At 50.9% G+C, this 19,576-nt stretch overlaps 1 long non-coding RNA gene across 1 annotated transcript; it reads right to left on the bottom strand.

Annotated features, from left to right (window-relative positions):
* Positions 1-313: 313 nt before the first annotated feature.
* Positions 314-19,343, bottom strand: LOC137222379 (uncharacterized). The gene is made up of 2 exons (XR_010942423.1): positions 19,273-19,343; positions 314-678 (listed from the first exon to the last, which is right to left on the bottom strand). It is a non-coding gene; the product is annotated as an uncharacterized lncRNA (long non-coding RNA).
* Positions 19,344-19,576: the final 233 nt, after the last annotated feature.

Genomic DNA, 19,576 nt, shown 5'->3' with positions numbered 1-19,576 from the left:
GAAATTAACACTTTAAAGTGGACAATTCTTCAGCATTTAGTACCTTCACAATGTTGTGCAACCACCACCTCTAGCTAATTTCAATATTTTTTATCACCCCAAGATAAAGTCCATCCCCATTAGCAGTCACTCTCCAATCTCCCTTCCTCAGCCCCTGGCCACCACTAATCTACTTTCTATCTCTGTGGATTTGCCCCTTCTGGACATTTCACATAAATGGGATTACACAATATGTGACCTTTCAATCTGGCTTCTTTCACTCAGCATAATGTTTTCAAGGTTCACCCATGTCATAACATGTGTCACAACTCCATTCCTTGTTTTTTTATTTATTATTTTTTTTTAATTTATTTACTTTTGGCTGCGTTGGGTCTTTGCTGCTGCGCACGGGCTTTCTCTACTTGTGGCGAGTGGGGGCTACTCTTCATTGCGGTTCGTGGGCTTCTTATTGCGGTGGCTTCTCTTGTTGCAGAGCACAGGCTCTAGGCACGCGACCTCCAGTAGTTGTGGCACGCGGGCTCGGTAGTTGTGGCTCACGGGCTCTATAGCGCAGGCTCAGTAGTTGTGGTACATGGGATAAGTTGCTCCACGGCATGTGGGATCTTTCCGGACCAGGGCTCGAACCCGTGCCCCCTTCATTGGCAGGCGATACCTAACCACTGTGCCACCAGGGAAGTCCTGGAAATTATTTTGAGTGATATGTTTATTTAATAATACAACATAGCCAAAATATAATCATTTCAACATGTAACCAATATGAATATTATCGTGATCTTTTACATTGTTTTTTCGTGCTGAGTTTTTGAAACCCAGCATGTGTTTTTCACTCAGAGCACATCTCCATTCAGATCAGCACCTTTCAAGCACTTGATAGCCACGTGTGGCTCATGGCGACCATCCTGGACAGCACAGGTCTATCTCCACTCCTGGCATCATTCTCCAGCTCTGTTGTGCCTGGCAGGAGAAGGGGGGGGTCACCCCCACCGCTGCCCACTAGTGTCCAAGTGCAGGATCTCACCCATCTGTGGGCCTCAGCACTGGGGTTAGTAGGTGACATCTGCATAGTAGGGTTGGACAGACCATCCTCCAATCCCTGCTCTGCCACCTACACACATACACACACATCCTGCTATGGTCTGAATGTTTGTGCTCCCACAAAATTCATATGTTGAAGCCCTAACTATCAATGTGATGGTATTAGGAGGTGGGCCCTTTGGGGTGATCAGGTCATGAGGGTGGATGAAGCAACTGACAAAGGATTAATCTCCAAAATATATAAACAGCTCGTGCAGCTTAATATCAAAATAACAAACAGCCCAATCAAAAAATGGGCAGAAGACCTAAAAGACATTTCTCCAAAGAAGACATACAGATGGCCAACAAACACATGAAAAGATGCTCAACATCACTAATTATTAGAGAAATGCAAATCAAAAATGAGGTATCCCCTCCCAACAGTCAGAATGGCCATCATCAAAAAATCTACAAACAATAAATGCTGGAGAGAGTGTGGAGAAAAGGGAACCCTCATGCATTGCTGGTAGGAATGTAAATTGATACAGCCACTATGGAAAACAGTATTTTTAAAAAACTAAAAATAGAACTACCATATGACCCAGCAATCCCGCTACTGGGCATACACCCAGAGAAAAGCATAATTCAAAAAGACACATGCACCCCAATGTTCATTGCAGCACTATTTACAATAGCCAGGACATGGAAGCAACAGAGGAATGGATAAAGAAGATGCGGTACATATATACAATGGAATATTACTCAGACATAAAAAGGAACAAAATTGGGTCATTTGTAGAGACATAGATGGACCTAGAGACTGTCATCAGAGTGAATTAAGTCAGAAAGAGAAAAACAAACATCATATACTAAGGCATATATGTGGAATCTGAAAAAATTGGTATAGATGATCTTATTTACAAAGCAGAAATATAGACACAGACATAGAGAACAAATGTATGGATACCAAGGGGGAAGGGGGGGTGGGATGAATTGGGAGATTGGGATTGACATATATACACTATTGATACTATGTATAAAATAGATAACTAATGAGAACCTACTGTATAGCACAGAGAACTCTACTCAATGCTCTGTGATGACCTAAATGAGAAGGAAATCCAAAAAAGAGGGGATATATGTATACGTATAGCTTCACTTTGCTGTACAGTATAAATTAACACAATATTGTAAAGCAACTATACTCCAATTTAAAAAGAAAATGTGATGGTATTAAGAGGTGGGGCCTTTGGGGTGATCAGCTCATGAGGGTGGAGCCCTCATGAGTGGTATTAGTGCCCTTATCAAAGGAAACCCAGGGCACTCACTTGCCCTTTCTGCCATGTGAGGACACAGCAAAATGACACCATCTGTGAACCACGAAGCCCTCACTGGACACCAGACCTGATGGCACCTTGGTCTTGGATGTTCCAGCCTCCAGAACTGTAAAGAATAAATGTCTGTTGTTTATAAGCCTTCTGGTCTATGGCATTTTGTTATAGCAACCCAGATGGACTAAGATACATCCCAACCCTGGACTCAGCCTTCTAATCAATAAAATAGGAGTAAGGTAAGGAGGACATGTGTGTGCAGGCCCCTTGGGGCTACCTGGCACTGTGTGTGCATGCAGTGCCAACCACAGTGGCACATGGTGATGCTATAAAAGCAAGAAAACGTAACAGTCCACTTCCAGAGGAAGTGGATGCCTTGGGAATCCTGCAGGAGTTACCTGGCTACAGAGGCCACTGCATAAGCCCAGGGAGCCATCACTGGTCCTCAGCTGCCTGTGGGTACCCCTAAGTCAGGGGTCATTCATTGGGCTTCTCACCTGGTGCACAGCTGGGGCAGGGATGGGGAGGGTGGCCTGAGCAAGGAGATGCCAGGTCAGTAGGGACCCTGCTGGGGCTGCTACAGGATTACTTCTTGAGGAGTTTGCTCCCAGCTTCTCAGGGTGGACCCGGCCAAGCCTTGGGGCCACACCAGCCCTCCTTCTGACTCATTCATCAGTGGAGGCAGAGAAAGCAGCCTTTAAATATAGCTCAGCACCATCTGAGACTGTGGGGCTGATGGAAGGAAGCCAGCAGCCGCCCCTGACCCAGCCAGCCGTCCTCCACGCTGGGCTCAGACACCCCCGCCTCTCTGCCTTCTCGCCCCTTCCCTTGCAGCCTCAAACAGCCTGCTGTCACGAGGCCCAGGCTCAGATGTTTAGGCTTTCTGTAAATGTGAGCTATAAAAAGAACCATGGGGCGGGTGGAAGGGTGGGAAATGGCCACCAGCTTGTTAAGAGATACCACCCTCATGCTGCCCCTAGCACAGCAAACATCCCCCCAACCACCGCCCCTAGAGATGAAGGCTCCTGCTTGCGTGCAGACACACTGTGACAAGCTGGCATTTAGAATCAGGGATAAGGAGGCCAGCCAGTTGGGGGAAAGCCAAGTCTGACTTTATAAAGGTCCCTCTCCTTGGCCGGAACTGGGTGCTGGAAATTGCAGATTGTGCAGATGCCTCCAGCTGAGGCAGGTCAAGCCCGCTCCAGGAGCGTACCTGGGTGGGATGGGGGGGTGGGGGGACACATGGACACTGTGGGACACAGGCTGCCAGCCCTTAGCGGGGCTCCAGCCCCAGGCTGGCCTCCCCAGGCTCTGAATGTGCATGCAGGACAGCCACCCATGCAACAGCATCACTCACCTGTCCCTCAGCCTCACCTCCACCTGATCAAGCTTCCAGCTTGCACTTGTGCCCAGTCGTCCAGCTCTCCACACCCACTGCTCCACTCGGGCAGACCCTCCCTCCTCCATCAGGGTAACCGCAGCCCCCACCCAGCCAGCGCCCCCCTTTCCCTGGGCTCTCTGCTCATGCAGCCCACCTGCAGCCCAAGCTCCCCACACCATCCGGAGCTCGAGATGTCCACCTCCTGCCACAGCCCATCCCCCCCCTCCCTTGCGGGGACTTTCTGCCAGTCCTTCAACTGTACATAGGGCACAGGTTAGGTGCCAGGTGCAGGTCAGGAGCTGAGGATGCACGGTGGAGAGTAAGATGGGCACTGTCACATCCTCACGGACTCCCAGTCAGATGGAGGAGGCAAAGGGCACATCGACAAAACTACATCGACAAACCAAAAAGAAAAAGCAGGGAAATAATGAATGACAACTGGGATGTGTGCTGTGAAGGAACAGCCCAGAGCACTGCAGAGAGGCTGACCTTCCTCAGAAGGGGAAGGGGAAATATACACATGGCCTGAAGGACAAGGGTCTAGTGGGAGAAGGGGGAGGGGTGGGGACATTCCATGCAGGGAAAGAAGTTCTGAGTAGGAGCAAATTGAGAAGACCAAGGTGCCATGTACATCCTCCTTGGGACTACTTGGTCTTTATTCTGAGAGCAGAAGGGAGCCTCTGAAGGCTCAGGAGAGCTGGCGTGCTCAGACTTCCATTTGTAAAAACTCACTGACTTAGAGACAGAAAGAACAGTGGTTACCAGGTGCTGGTGTGAGGGGAGTGAGGAGTTATTGTTTAATGGGGACAGAGTTTGGTTTGGGGTTTTTTTTGTTTTTGTGTGTGTGTGTGTGTGGTTTGCGGGCCTCTCACTGTTGTGGCCTCTCCCGTTGCGGAGCACAGGCTCCGGACGCGCAGGCCCAGAGGCCATGGCTCACGGGCGCAGCCGCTCCGCGGCATGTGGGATCCTCCCGGACCGGGGCACGAACCCGTGTCCGCTGCATCGGCAGGCGGACTCTCAACCACTGCGCCACCAGGGAAGCCCTGGTTTGGGTTTTTTTGTTTGTTTGTTGTTGTTTGTTGGTTGGTTGGTGGGGGTTTTTTGTTTGTTTGGCAGCATTTCACGGCTTGCAGGATCTTAGTTCCCCAACCAGGGATTGAACCCGTGTCCCTTGCAGTGGAAGCGTGGAGTCTTAACCACTGGACCACCAGGGAATTCCCAGGGACAGAGTTTCAGTTTGGAATGATGAAAAAGTTCCAGAGATGGATGGTGGTGATGGTTGGGTGACAATATGTAAATGTATGTAAAACCACTAAACTTTCACTTAAAAACGGTTAAAATGGTAAATCTTATGTATATTTTACCACAATTTTAAAAAGTTTAAAAAATTATCAAAATGGTAAAATTTATGTTAGGTGTATTTATGTCATGGGTTAAGGTGAAAACAACCCATGTGTCCATCAGCAAATGAATGGATAAACAAATTGTGGTATATCCATACAATCGAGTGTTCATTCAGAAACTGATCAAAGTTTTGATACATACTACAACGTGGACGAATCTCAAAAACAAACTAACTGGAAGACGCTAGACACAAAAGACTACATAGTGTATGATTCCATTGATATGAAGTGTCCAGAAGAGGGAAATGCATAGAAACAGAAAACGACGATTGGTGGTTGCCATGGGCTAGGGGAGGTGGAATGGGTATGGTGGCTAATGGGTACAGTGTTTCTTGAGGTGATGGAAATGTTCTGGAGATGGATGGTGGTGATAATTGCACAACATTGTGAACGTCCTAAATGCCAGGGAATTGTACACTTTAAAATGGTTTGGGGAGTTCCCTGGCGGTCAGGTGGTTAGGACTCCACGCTTTCACTGTGGAGGGCTCGGGTTCAATCCCTGGTGGAGGAAAAATAATATCCCTAGTCGAGGGAACTAAGATCCTGCAAGTTGCGCAGCATGGCCAAAAAATAAAAATATAAATAGATAAATAAATAATAAAATGGTTTGGAATCCCCTGACAGGCCAGTGGTTAGGACTTGGCACTTTCACTGCTGGGGGGCCTGAGTTCAACATCTGGTCAGGGAATTAAGATCTTGCAATGGCTTCCCTGGTGGCGCAGTGGTTGAGAGTCTGCCTGCCGATGCAGGGGACACGGGTTCGTGCCCCGGTCCAGGAAGATCCCACATGCCGCGGAGCGGCTGGGCCCGTGAGCCATGGCCGCTGAGCCTGCGCGTCCGGAGCCTGTGCTCCGCAACGGGAGGGGTCACAACAGTGAGGCCCGCGTACCGCTAAAAAAAAAAAAGATCTTGCAAGCCACGTGGCGCAAGCCAAAAAGAAAAAAAAAAAGTGCATTTTATGTTATTTATTTTGCCTCAATTTAAAAAAAAAAAAAAGGAAAGGAAAGGAAAGTTCACTGGCTACGCTGAGAAAAGAGATGATTGGGGCAGGGAGACCAGAGAAGGGAGGTGGGGCACATCCCGGAACCCAAGGCAATGACAGATGATGGCACCAGGGCGGGGCAGGGAAAAACAGAGGGAAGGGAGAAACACGGAGACAGGAGATGGGACCCTGTGACTGGTTAGATGGCGGGTGGTTAATGGGATGGTTCTATCCCATCCATCAGCCCAGGGTGAGGCCATTACTTGAGACAGGTCTGGCCTTCCTGTCTCTGCTCCTGCTGTGCCCCCACCAGCCTGCCCATCTCAGTGCTCAATCCCACTCCACCTTGAAGGCTCAAGTGTCCCCTCCCCCCGGGGGAATCCTCATCGTCCCCTCCCCAGTGTTAATCATCAGAGTCTTCTGCGTGTCCTCACTCCCCTCCAACTCCAACTCCCACCCACCTCTTTGCTGTGCCAACCAGGAAACATCCCAGGAAGCCCCGAGTCAGCATCAGGTAACATTCAGGTCTTAGGCTCCTTAGAGCAGGGGTCTGCAAACATCTGGAAAGGGCCAGACAGGAAATATTTTCTGCTCTGAGGGCCAGGCAGTCTCTGTTGCAATGACTCAACTCTGCCTCGTAGTATAAAAGCAGCCCCAGATAATAGGTAAATGAATGAGCACAGCTGTGTGTCAATAAAACTTTATTTATGAACTCTGACTTTAATTGAAATATATTTGCCACATAACACTGTGTAAATTTAAGGTGTCCAACACTTGACACATTTATATATTGTAACTGATTTAGATATTGTAATATGATTGCCATTGTATCCATAATTAGCACCTCTATGATGTTACATCATTATTTCTTTTTAGTGGTGGGAATAATTAAATTGCTAGTCTCTTTGCAAGTCTGATGATTATAATACAAGACTGTTGTCTATATTTACTCGTCTGTGTATCTGTGGAACTCTAGGACTTATTTACTACTCATTGCAAGTTTATGCCCTTCAACAACATCTGTTCTATCCCCCCAATCCCTTGGACACTAAAATTTGAATTGCAGATAATTTTCAAGTCGTGAAAATTTTTTCCAGCCATTTATAAATGAAAAGGCCTGGGGACTTCCCTGGCGGTCCAGTGGTTAAGACTCCATGCTTCCACTGCAGGGGGCATGGGCTCAATCCCTGGTCAGGGAACTAAGATACTGCATGCCGTGAGGCATGGTCAAAAATGAAGGAAGGAAGGAAGGAAGGAAGGAAGGAAGGAAGGAAGGAAGGAAGGAAGGAAGGAAGGGAGGGAGGGAGGGAGGGAGGGAGGGAGGGAGGGAGGGAGGGAGGGAGGGAGGGAGGGAGGGAGGAAGGAAAAGAGAAAGAAAGAAAGGAAAAAGAAAGAAAGAAAGAGAAAGGAAGGAAGGAAGGAAGGAAGAGGGAGGGAGGGAGGAAGGAAGGAAAAGAAAAGGCCATTCTTAACTCACAGGCTGTACAGAAACAGACAGCAGACTGCATTTAGCCACCATGCTGTGGATGGTTCTAGCACGATCTCTTGCCCCACATCTGTCGCTTCTAATAGTGTATATCAGGGAGTCTTGGTTATCTTTATAAGGGCACTAATCCTATTCATGAGGGACCCACCCTCATGACCTAATTCCCTTCCAAAGGCCCCATCTCCTAATACCATCACCTTGGGGGGTAGGATTTCAACATACACATTGGGGGTGGGGGGAGACACAAACAGTCAGATCACAGTAGTGAGTATGCAGGTTTTCAAAAATTATTATAGGGGTAATATAAAACTGCACTGTTTAAGCAAAAGGTCACATGGTACAGAGCCCTGCTACCTGCTCTCTCTCATGCTGCACCTATGGCTTCCTGGGGAGGTCCCTACCATCAGTTAAGGAAAAGAAAATTCAGGCCTGGTTTACAGATGGTTCTGCATGATCTGCAGACACCCCCTGAAACTGAACAGTTGCAGCACTATAGCCCTTCTCTGGGACACCCCTGAAGGACAGTAGTGAAGGGAATCCCAGTGGGCAGAACTGTGAGCAGGGCACCAGGTGGTGTTGTTCATTTTACCTGGAAGGAGAAATGGCCAGATGTGTGATCATATGCTGATTCGGAGGCTGGAGCCAGTGGTTTGGCTGGAGGATCAGGGACTTGAAAAGAAGATGATTGGAAAATTCATGATGAAGAAGTCTGGGGAAGAGATCTGCAAACAGGCTTCTCTGAATGGGCAACAAGTGTGAGGTATCCCATGTCAATGCTCACTGCTATGTTCTGATTGTTTGTGTCCCCCCTCAAACAAATTCATATGTTAAAATCCTACCCCCCAAGGTGATGGTATTAGAAGGTGGGGTCTTTGGAAGGGAATTAGATCATGAGGGTGGGTCCCTCCTGAATGAGATTCAGTGTCCTTATAGAGACCCCGGAGAGCTCCCTGGTCCCTTCTGCCATGTGAGGACACAGCAAGAAGATGCCATCTATGAACCAGGAAGTTAGCTCTCACCAGACGCCAGATCTGCCGGCACCTTGACCTTGGACTTCCAGCCTTCAAAACTGTGAGAAACAAATAGCTGTTTATAAGCCACCCAGTCTATGGTATGTCTGTTAGAGAAGCCTGAACAGACTAAGACATTCACTGAAGGGTGGCCTTAGCAGAAGAGGATTTTAATAATCAAATGGATAGGAGTCTGTGGATAACAACTGGCCTCTTTCCCCAGCCACCCCTGTGTTGACGCAATGGGCTCATGAACAATGTGGCCACCCAGTGCCTTCCTGCCTGGGTGACCACTGTTAGCCATCTGGTCTATACTGGGACTCTGTTCTCACCACCATCCTGAGAGTTCACTGTTCCTGAGCCCCTGCAATGGGCAGGCACAAAGCAGCCACCCTTCCCACAGACCGGAGGCCACATCCACTTGTGCAGACTTGGCTGGGAGGCGCAAAGCCTTGAGGACTGGTAGGAGAAGGGGATTGATACTGGGCAGCCTCTTTCCTTCACTCCTGGACGGCACTGCCTCCCACCCCACACCCTTGTAAGTCCTTTTATTTAAAGACAAAGCAGAAGCATGCAATACTTACCTTTGGTGACTTGCTTTTTTTTTTTTTTTTTAAAGTTGAGGTAAAATTCACAGAACATAAAATTAACTAGGAACCGGGGCTTCCCTGGTGGCACAGTGGTTGAGAGTCCACCTGCCGATGCAGGGGACACGGGTTCGTGCCCCGGTCCGGGAAGATCCCACATGCTGCGGAGCGGCTGGGCCCGCGAGCCATGGCTGCTGAGCCTGCGCGTCCAGAGCCTGTGCTCCGCAAGGGGAGAGGCCACAACAGTGAGAGGCCTACGTACCACAAAAAACAAAAACAAAAAAAAATTAACTAGGAACCATTTCCTTTCTTTCTTTCCTTCTTTATTTCTTTTCTTCTTTTTTTTTTGACTGCCAGAGAATTCCCAACCAGTAGCCATCATTCTAAACTGTACAGGGACTTCCTTGGTGGCGCAGTGGTTAAGAATCCGCCTGCCAATGCAGGGGACACAGGTGTGATCCCTGGTCCAGAAAGATCCCCCATGCCACGGAACCACTAAGCCCATGCGCCACAACTACTGAGTCTGCGCTCTAGGGCCTGTGCTCCGCAACAAGATAAGCCACCACAATGAGAAGCCCGCACACCGCAGTGAAGAGTAGCCCCAGCTCGCTGCAACTAGAGAAAGCCCACACGCAGCAACGAAGACCCAACGCAGCCAAAAATAAATAAATTTTTTTAAAAAAGTAATAAACTCTACGATTTGGTGGCATTTAGTACATTCACATTTTTTTGAAGTATAGTTGATTTACAATGTTGTGTTAATTTCTGCTGTACAGCAAAGTGATTCAGTTATATATATATATATATATATATATATATACACATTCTTTTTCATATTCTTTTCCATTACGGTTTACCACAGGATATTGCATATAGTTCCCTGTGCTATATAGTAGGACCTTGTTGTTTATCCATTTTATATATAATAGTTTGTATCTGCTAATCCCAAACTCCCAATCCATCCCTCCTCCACACCCCCATCCCCCTTGGCAACCACAAGTCTGTTCTCTGTGTCTGTCTGTTTCTGTTTTGTAGATACGGTCATTTGTGTCATATTTTAGATTCCATATATAAGTAATATTATACGGTATTTGTCTTTCTCTGTCTGACTTACTTCACTTAGTATGATAATCTCTAGGTCCATCCATGTTGCTGCAAATGGCATTATTTCATTCTTTTTTATGGCTGAGTAATATTCCATTGTATATATGTACCACATCTTCTTTGTTCATTCATCTGTGGATGGACATTTAGGTTGTTTCCATGTCTTGGCTATCGTGAATAGTGCTGCTATCAACACTGGGGTCCATGTACATTCACAATGTTTTGCAACCATCTTATCCAGTTCCATAATATTTTCATCACCCCACAAGGAGACCTCATGTACATTATGCAGTCACTCCTTATCCCCTCTTCCCAGCTCCTGGCAACCACTCATCTACTTTCTGTCTCTGGATTTGCCTATTCCATAAATTTCATATAAAACAAAGTCATACGATACGTGACCTTTTCTTTCACTGAGCTTAATGTTTCTGAGGTTCGTCCATGTTGTAGCATGTATCAGTGCTTCATTCTTTTTAAGGCTGAATAAAATATTCCATCATATGGATGGACCACTTTTTGTTCATCCCTTCATCCATTGATGGACAATTGTTTCCACCTTTTGGCGATGGTAAACAGTGCTGCTATGAACATGTGTGTAAAAGGATTTGTATGAATGTTTTCAATTATTTGGGGGATGACGACTTGCTTTTTTACTTAACGATACAGCAAAGACATCCCAGTGGCGGGCCAATTCTGCACCCAGTCTTTGATGGTTTGCAGGATGAGCTCATTAGAGGTGTATGGAATGAAGCAATGAATCAAGATTTAGATGAAACTTTCCTGGGAGCACTGCAGTTTTTGTTAACAGAAAAGTTGACTGGCTAGGGTGACGGCCTTAAATGCAGCAGCTGGGATGGGATGGTGGTCAGGTGAGCCCAGAAAAATGGAGAGGAATGTAGGCTCCTCCTTCCTGAACTCTAGGGACCCAAGTGGTTTTCTGGAAAGGTCTCAACCTTCAAAGTCCAGCTTTAACGAACAGAAGGAACAGGGTGCTGGGGTTCCCCCGAGACAGCTGCCCAGAAGGTGAGGCCAGCCTGTAGGGTAGAGGCAACATCCCCCCACAACGTGCCCTAGGTCATGTGTGTCCACCATCCTGCAAGGCCCACTCCCTGCCTGGCCCACACTACAAATGCCAGGGTGGGAGTAACCCAGGAGAAAGGGGCAGAGGAAGCAGACAGGGCAGGATGAGCCCTTTGACAAGCTTATGTGGAAAGGGTCAGGGAGAAATGTACAGGACTCAGTGAACGAGAATTCCTCTTGCTCTGCATCCTCACCAGCATTCCATGCTGTCAGCGTTCCCAGTTGTGGCCATTCTAATACATGTGTAGTGGTATCTTACTGTTGTTTTACATTGTGGAGTTTTAAGAGGGTTTTTCTGTTTTGGTTTTGGTTTTGTGTTGTTTCGTTCTGGTTTTGTATGTTTTGGATATCAGTCACTTATCAAATGCTTGTTTTGCAAACATTTTCTCCTAATCTGTAGCTGGTCTTTTTTCTCTTAACACTGCCTTTCCCCCAGCATTAATTTTAATAAAGTCCGAGTTATTATCCAAAAAAAAAAAAAGGAAATGTATAGGAGTCTGGCACTGACTTGCATCTGGCCGTCAGCACAGAGTGGCTATAAGCAGGGTGGCAGGTGACAGCTGGGGACAGCTTCCCTCTTCTCTTCCCCCCTCCACATCAAGCACCTTCCAAATCCCCAAGTTAAACTGCCCTGAGACACTGCCCTGACCCCTGGGACACCAGGTCACTTCATCATGGCCACAGTCAGAAGCCAGAAATCCCCTAAGCACTCCCGGGGCCGCCGGCTGCCCAGGAGGAACAGGTTGGCAGAGATCAGATGAGGGGGTCTTTGCAGCAACACACATAGACCTCCCTTCCAGGCCTGGGATGGGAAGAACATTCAACTGTGCCACTGACCATCTTTCTAAATTGGCCACCACTCCGCTCTCCCCCCAGCACTCTCTCCTTCTCTTGTAACCCCATTGTATTTTCTTTTTTCTGAGCTTACCAGTGCACTTGAGTATCAAATATTGCCTGTCTCCCCGACCCTGATGGAAAGGCCCCCACCTGTACAATCCAGATACCAGCAAGCAAGAGGCAGGTCAGGAAATATGTCCGGGTTGGGAGGGGGGTGGGTCTCTGTCACAACTCCACTCTATCCCTTATCATGAAACCGCACAACTCAGACTGGGACTCGAACCCAATCGCACCTCAGATGAGACTCGAACTCAGCCAAAACTCAGACTGGGACTTGAACCCACAGGCTGACACTCAAACCCACTGTCTTTTTTTTTTTTTTTTTGCGGTACACGGGCCTCTCACTGCTGTGGCCTCTCCCGTTGCGGAGCACAGGCTCCGGACGCGCAGGCTCAGCGGCCATGGCTCACGGGCCCAGCCGCTCCGCAGCATGTGGGATCTTCCCGGACTGGGGCACGAACCCGTGTCCCCTGCATCGGCAGGCGGACTCTCAACCACTGCGCCACCGGGAAAGCGCCCCACTGTCTTTTAATTGAAATAGCACACCTGGTCTCAGGACTTATTCTTTACATCTCATCGCAGAAGGAGTTCAGCAAGAGGCAAAGTGACAGGTAAGATTTATTGAGAGATACACAACCCATAGACAGAATGGGGTCTGTTTCAAAAGGTGAGAGCAGCCCAAACTATAGGGTGGTTAGTTTTTATGGACCGCTCCCCAGCACACACACTCTCTCATCCTGGCCTAAATACATTGCAACCTCAGACATTCCATGCCCCACACTCATTTCTGTCTTCCTGCCGTAGCGCGGTGCCGAGAAAAAAAAAAATCCCACTGGTGGGGGGCGGGGAAGGGGGATGGCAGTGTCACGCAGGGAGAGTAAAATGCAGAGCCCTCAAGGGTCCTGGTCTTAACGGGGATGCTGGGAAGGTTGAGGATGAGGGGGACACCCCACCCTGCATTGTTTCTCTCCTGGGCTCTGCAGCTCTGTGAGTCACTATCCTGGCAGTTGCTGGCCTGGAGCCAGGGCTGGGTGGGATGTAAGGGTGGCAGGCAGGCAGGTGGGGGAGACCTACTTTAGCCTCTGGTTTTTCCTCCACACCCACAAGGGCCCTTGGGTCTCAGAGCACACACCCGGGCACCCGCCCAGTAAATCCGGAGGCCAGGTCGTGGCTCCCCATACCCTCTGGCTCCTGGGTTGCCTCTGCCACTATCACCCACCCCTGGGAACCAGGAAGGAAGAAAAGGGCTGCCTGTCTCCACCTGCCAGGGCCTGGGGAACCTGCACGCCTCCCACCAGGAAAAGGGGACATGGCCTAGAATGACAGCCCCACTGACCCCTCCCTAAGATGCCAGAACCTACCAATCACCTCCATCCCCAGAACACCATGCCTGTTTTGGGGAAAAGACACACACACACACACACACACACACACACACACATTTTTCAGGCGGGCACCTATGTGGAGAGTCAGGGCAGTCAAAGGCAGGTGGTGAGGCTGCCCCACACCCCACACCAAATTAAAGCCACATCTGGGGACATTATTTGTTGTCATGACTGTAGGAAGAGGCGCTCTGATACCTAGTGTAAGTAGATAGGGTAGGGGGTCCCCAAAGAAAGAGAACCAGACATGGCTTTCTTGACATAAGTGAAGCCATTTCTGGCCTAAGCCACTTTGTGATCTAAGCCTGGCCACCACGCTTGCCCTTGAACGGGTCTCAGTAATCAGTGACCTTAAGGGAAGCGAGGGAATGCGGGAACACAGGAAAAGTAGTCAAGAAACAATATTTCAGCAATAATATAGAGACCTAGCTCCTCCTGAAGGGATATACATAACAATCTGATACAGGTCTTTGAGTTCTGCAGAAACTAAGGCCCCAACCCAGGTGGAGGATAGAATGATGTTGTTGACCCTTCTGACTTCAATCAAGTAAAGCTTGGACTCCATCTACCTCTGCCCCAATTCTATGTTGAATTCTCTTCTGCTCAAGCCCCTTCCTAAATATACACGTACCCTTACTTAAAACTTCCCCAGTTTTGCTGTTCAGAGAGACACTGCTTTAGGAAAGATCTCTGGTATTCTCCTTACCTGCTGCAAATAATAAATCCTTCCTTCTCCCAATCTTTACCTTGACACCCTCCTAGAGGTGATCCCAGTTTTCAGGTAACACTAGTGGATGGAGGCCAGGACTGCAGCTCAACATCCTGAGATGCACAAGGCAGAGCTCCCACCCCCAACAGAGAACGATCCAGCCCCAAATGTCAAGAGTCAAGAAACTGGCACTGGGCTTCCCTGGTGGCGCAGTGGTTGAGAGTCCGCCTGCCAATGCAGGGGACACGGGTTCGTGCCCCGGTCTGGGAAGATCCCACATGCCGCAGAGCGGCTGGGCCCGTGAGCCATGGCCGCTGAGCCTGCGCATCCGGAGCCTGTGCTCCGCAGCGGGAGAGGCCACAACAGTGAGAGGCCCGCGTACGGGGGGGGGGGGGGGGGGGGGAGAAACTGGCACTTTTTCGCTGTAAAGACTATATAGAGCAGGCAAGCTATCCAGCCTCCCTGGGCCTCAGTTTCAACAATGTGAAATGAGGATAAGGTAATAAATCTTTGCGGTGAGGACTCCATAGGTAAAGTGCCTCACTAGGAAGCAACAGCTGCTATGATGATTGTCATTCTTAAGACCTTAGGCTCCAAGGCTCCCACAGACCCCAGTTCAAATCCGAAATTCAGACAAGTGCTATCACTGCCTGTCTCAGAGTCATGGGGGGAGACTACTGGGGCACACAGCCTCGGTGTGGTGGGGGGGATTTAGGGGTACAGAGTAAACTCTCACAGAGCTCAGAAGTGCCTGAGCCTGGAAGGGGCATTAGGGAACATAAGACCATCTGGCTTCTGGGTACCACAGATGCCATGGCAACGGGACAGGACGGGCTCTGTTGCGATATGAATTGGAGAAGGTTTGGGGGAAGAATCATGCTGGCCTTGAGCACAGAGCAGGGAGCATGCCTGAGACCTGGCCCATCTGGTGGGTGGCTGGCAGGACGATGGTTCTGAGGATCCTTCCCTAGCTTTCTAGAACATATAGGGTAGCTGCAAGGAGGGAGATTCACCAAGAGCAGGGACAGGTACACTAGGGTAATCCAGGACAATCAGAGGGAACCTGGGCCATTCAGAGGGTGGGCAGAGAATTTCCCAGAGCCGAAAAGACCCAGCCTGCCTGCCCACTCGCCCAGTCTGACCAGAAACCCAGGTCCAAGCTTGGGACATGTGGCCCTGGGGGTGCACCCTGGTTCCAGCCTCCAGGGACAGAGCTGGCTTTAGTCACAGTGGAATCACTGGGAGATTGGGCAACAAGTATGCACCGCCCACAGATGTCCAGAAAGTCGTGAGAAAAAGGGACAAGCCTGGGGATAAGGGAGGGGGGTCACGGGAAACAGAAGGACGCCCAGGCTGCAGAGACAGACACATTAGTGCCCGCTGACTGCAGTCCCCAGAGGCCCTCTCTTGCACATTCCCTCCTCCGTAGCCTCATCTCCGCAGCAGCAGCCAGAGACGCAAAGCCAGGAGAGGGGAAGCCCCCCTTCCTAAAAGGAAGGTTCTGGAGATCCTGGGGTAAGCCCCTTCTCACAGCCTCAGTTTCTCCCTCAGAGGGAATTCCCTGGCAGGCCAGTGGTTAGGACTCCGTGCTTCCACTGCAGGGGGCACGGGTTCGATCCCTGGTCGGGGAACTAGGATCCAGCAAGCCCCAGGGCATGGAAAAAAAAAAAAAGGAACTGGTTTCATACCCACCCCTCTCGGAAGGTAATGCCTTGTCCCAAACAACAGGAGAGTACTTTGAAAATCCGAGTATCTGTTTACAAGACAATATCCCTGGGTAGCCAGAAGCCAGCAGGGGACTACCTGGGGGTAGAAGCTGCAGACTTGAACCACCACTCCAGGCACACGGCCCGACGGGGAGGAGCTCCACCCCCGCCCCATGCTGAGCCTCCAAGCCGCAGCCGGCAGGGCCCCGGCAGTAATTGCAGGCTTGCTTTGGCCTTCCTGGTGGCTCCAAGCCAGGACAAGTTTCATTCCGGAAGGGCAGGCCACAGCAGGGGAGCGGAGTGGCGGTGGAGGCGGGGTGGGGGGGGCGGTACTCAGGTGGAGGCTGGTTGGCAGTGGGCTGGCCTGGGGCCCATGGGCTGAGGCCCAGACTCCTGCGGCCTCTAACACACCCCTAACATGGCAGGTGGCCTCTGATGGCCCTCCCGGCCTTCCCTCGCCCCACCCCCGGGTCTAAAGGGTGAAGCAGTGAGCCATTTCTTGTTCCAGACACCTGCAAGGGGGCCCAGCAGCAGCCTTTCTAGTCTAGCAGTGTGGGCGGTTTGGATTTGCTCAGTTAATAATGATCACCCAAAACAAAAAGCAACAAAAACTAAAACCCAAACCCAACTTTGTCCTCATCAAGCCCCTGGGCTGAGCACGCACAGATTGGCCTCTGGGGATGTTTTCACCAGAGGAAACAGGAGAAAAGACAGTACAGAATCACCCAGCAAGTGGGTCTGCAAACGCTGAAGGAGGAAGCTGGTGGGCGAAGCTAGTGGGTGGCTAGCCCAGGATGCACGAGAGAAAAGGACGCCCGGTGGTGGCCAGAGGACCTGGACCATGGATCTCACCACCCTGAGCTCTCTTTCCTTATCTATGATAAGGTGCTGGGTATACACAAGCAAAAGTCCACTGGTCTGGAGAAAGATCGCTACCCACCCACCCCATCCTCTGCCCCCAAATCCAGGAGAGAAAGAAAAACAATGGGCTTTGTTTTAGTAGACACGTTTTCTCTGTGCCTCAACTCCCTCATCCGTAAAATGGTGCTAGTGAAAGTGCCTACTTTAATTCTGACCCAGGCTTGGGCAGGGGTTAACTAAGTGAATATGCAGAATGAGCCCAGCAAAGCACCTGGCGGGCAGTAACTATAAATACACACTGTCTCTTCTAAGAACAGGGCATGTGATCTGGCCTCTAACCGGCAGCCCCTGGGGTTGAATGCTGAGTCTTCAGGGGCCCTTCAGAGGCTCACAGAATCTTCTGAGGGTGCTTCTCAGGTTAGCTCTGTAAACACCCAGGACTTTGCATGAAGCCTCAACTAACACAGCGGCTAATTCCCCAACATGTCTTTCCAGGGCTCCAAGGAAGAGCAGAGCATTTCCAAGACTCCCCGCTCAGCTCACCCTGGCCCCCTAGGACCACCCTGTGCTCTGGTCAATCCCTTGGGAGAACTTCCCAAACTGAGGGAAACTGAGGCCCAGACTACCAAGGGAATGGCTCGGGGGAGCGCAACCTCCAGTTCGCCCGGCAGGGCAGTTAGAACAACCATGCTTGGCAAACATAGCTGTACTTTGGACTCACCTGGGACACCTGAGTCCCCTGCCTGGCCCAGCCCAGCCCAGCCCCAGAGATCCCGGGATTTCTAGCCATGCCCCGTCCCCTGATGGTACAACTCTCAGCAACAGAGGGGAAAAGAAACAGGCCCTGTGACTCCATTGAGGAGGACAAGGTCTGCATTCATCTCACCATTTCCAGGTACTTTCACAAACAAGTCGTGGAACAAGAGAAAAAGCTGTGCATTTGCTGGTTTTGTCATTCCCCTCGCCTTGCTCCCCCCTCTGCAGCTGGGCCCCGAGTGAAGAGTTAACAGGAAGTGCCTGGCGTCCTGCAGCCACAGAAGCCCATTGTTCTCCAGCTGGCCCCCTCCCCCTCGTCCAGGAAGACCCTCCAGGGAGCTCCTTCAAAAGGGCCGGGCCGGTGTCGCCATACTGCAGGCCAGCCAGTCAGGAGAGCCAGCACAGGAAAAGGAAACCCGCCGGGCGCGGGCTGGGGCACAGCTGTCACCGCAGAGTCTCGGGGGGTTTCCGAGGAAGGGGGGCTCAGCCTCATCCGCCCCTGGCGGGGGGATGGTGCAGCCCTCCCCCACAGTCCCCATCTGGAAGCCGGAAGGCTTTGATCTCAATTCTTTAAGTACAACTTAAGCTTCTGCCTCCCTCCACCCATTTGCCCCCCACCCCTCCCACCCCCAGCATCTCTGGGTTAGAAAGTTTCACACCGCACCCCTCCTCCTTCTGATTTCAGATCTCTCTTGCAGGCACTAACCGCCGGCTTTTTCTGATTAGCAGACTCGGATTGCGGGGGGCTGGGGAGTGGGCGCTGTGCTTTGGCGGGGTGGCCTGGATTTGGGGGGCCAAAGGAGGCAGAGAGCTGCGAGCAATTCCCTGGGAGACCCTGGGGGGCAAGCAGGGTGAGGGTGAGCAGCTGGCAACCAGATGTGAGTGGACAGGTTGAGGGGGAAATTAATTGGTGCCAGTGGGGGTGGGCGGAGAAGGCAGGACCCCAGGGGGCCCCCGGGTAGCTACCTAGGTACAGGAGGGAGGGTGGCGAGACTGAACGCTGAGATAACTTCTTAAGTGAGAGTCAACAATGTGCTGGGGAGGGGGCGCTGATCTGAAGCCGATTGGGCCAGGAGGCTGGAAGGCAGCGAGAACAAAAGGGCAGGGAGGGGCGGCGAGGTAGGGACCCAGGGGAATTTCTGCTGAGAGGGGCTGCAAGAAAGGGGCAGGCAGGGAGCTGGCCTTGGAGAGGGTTCGGGCCTGGACATAAGGTGGAGGGCCTTAGGCCCTAGGCTCAGCTCGCCTGGACACAAATTTGGGGTGACCTTAGCTCCCCGGACACAGGTGGGCAAAACACCCCTCTAGGCTGAGCCTCAGAAAACAGATATGAAATACCCTAGTGAGAGCAGTCCCGGACACAGGTGGGGAAGGTCTGGGCTCCCCCGAACACAGGTGTGCGGATCTGAGCTCCACTACACACTGCTGTGGAGGTTCTGGGTTCCCCTAGACACCGGTGTGGGGTTCTGGGCTCCCCTAAACATACATGGGGGGAGGGTTTCAGTAGCCCCCACGCCAAGGGCGGGTAGCGTGAGCCTCAAACTCTGGCAACCCCCATTTCCCTTCAGCTTTTCTATGCCATTTACCTGATTCCGAGCCGACGCCCAGCCCCAGGAACCCCCTGCTCGACCTCTGCCTTCCTGCTCGGCGCCTAAACCCCGCCCCGTACCTAAACCCCGCCCCTACAACCGCAGGGCGCGCTGGGGCGGGAGGGGGAGGCAAGCGCCGAAGGTCTGGGCGGAATCCGGAAGGGACCAGTTTGGGGGCGAGGGGGCGGAGCCGGGGTCACAGACCAACACCTGGAGCTCTAGGAAGTACTTAGCTCGGTGCAGCGCGCGGGGGCGGGGCCCAGAAAGGAGTGCAAAGCGGGTAAATTTGCATAGCCCGCCC

Source organism: Pseudorca crassidens, chromosome 3 (genome assembly GCF_039906515.1).
Source record: "Pseudorca crassidens isolate mPseCra1 chromosome 3, mPseCra1.hap1, whole genome shotgun sequence".
NCBI lineage: Eukaryota > Metazoa > Chordata > Mammalia > Artiodactyla > Delphinidae > Pseudorca > Pseudorca crassidens.
Note: the sequence above shows the minus strand (reverse complement) of the source record. Positions and strands in the feature narration are given on the sequence as shown.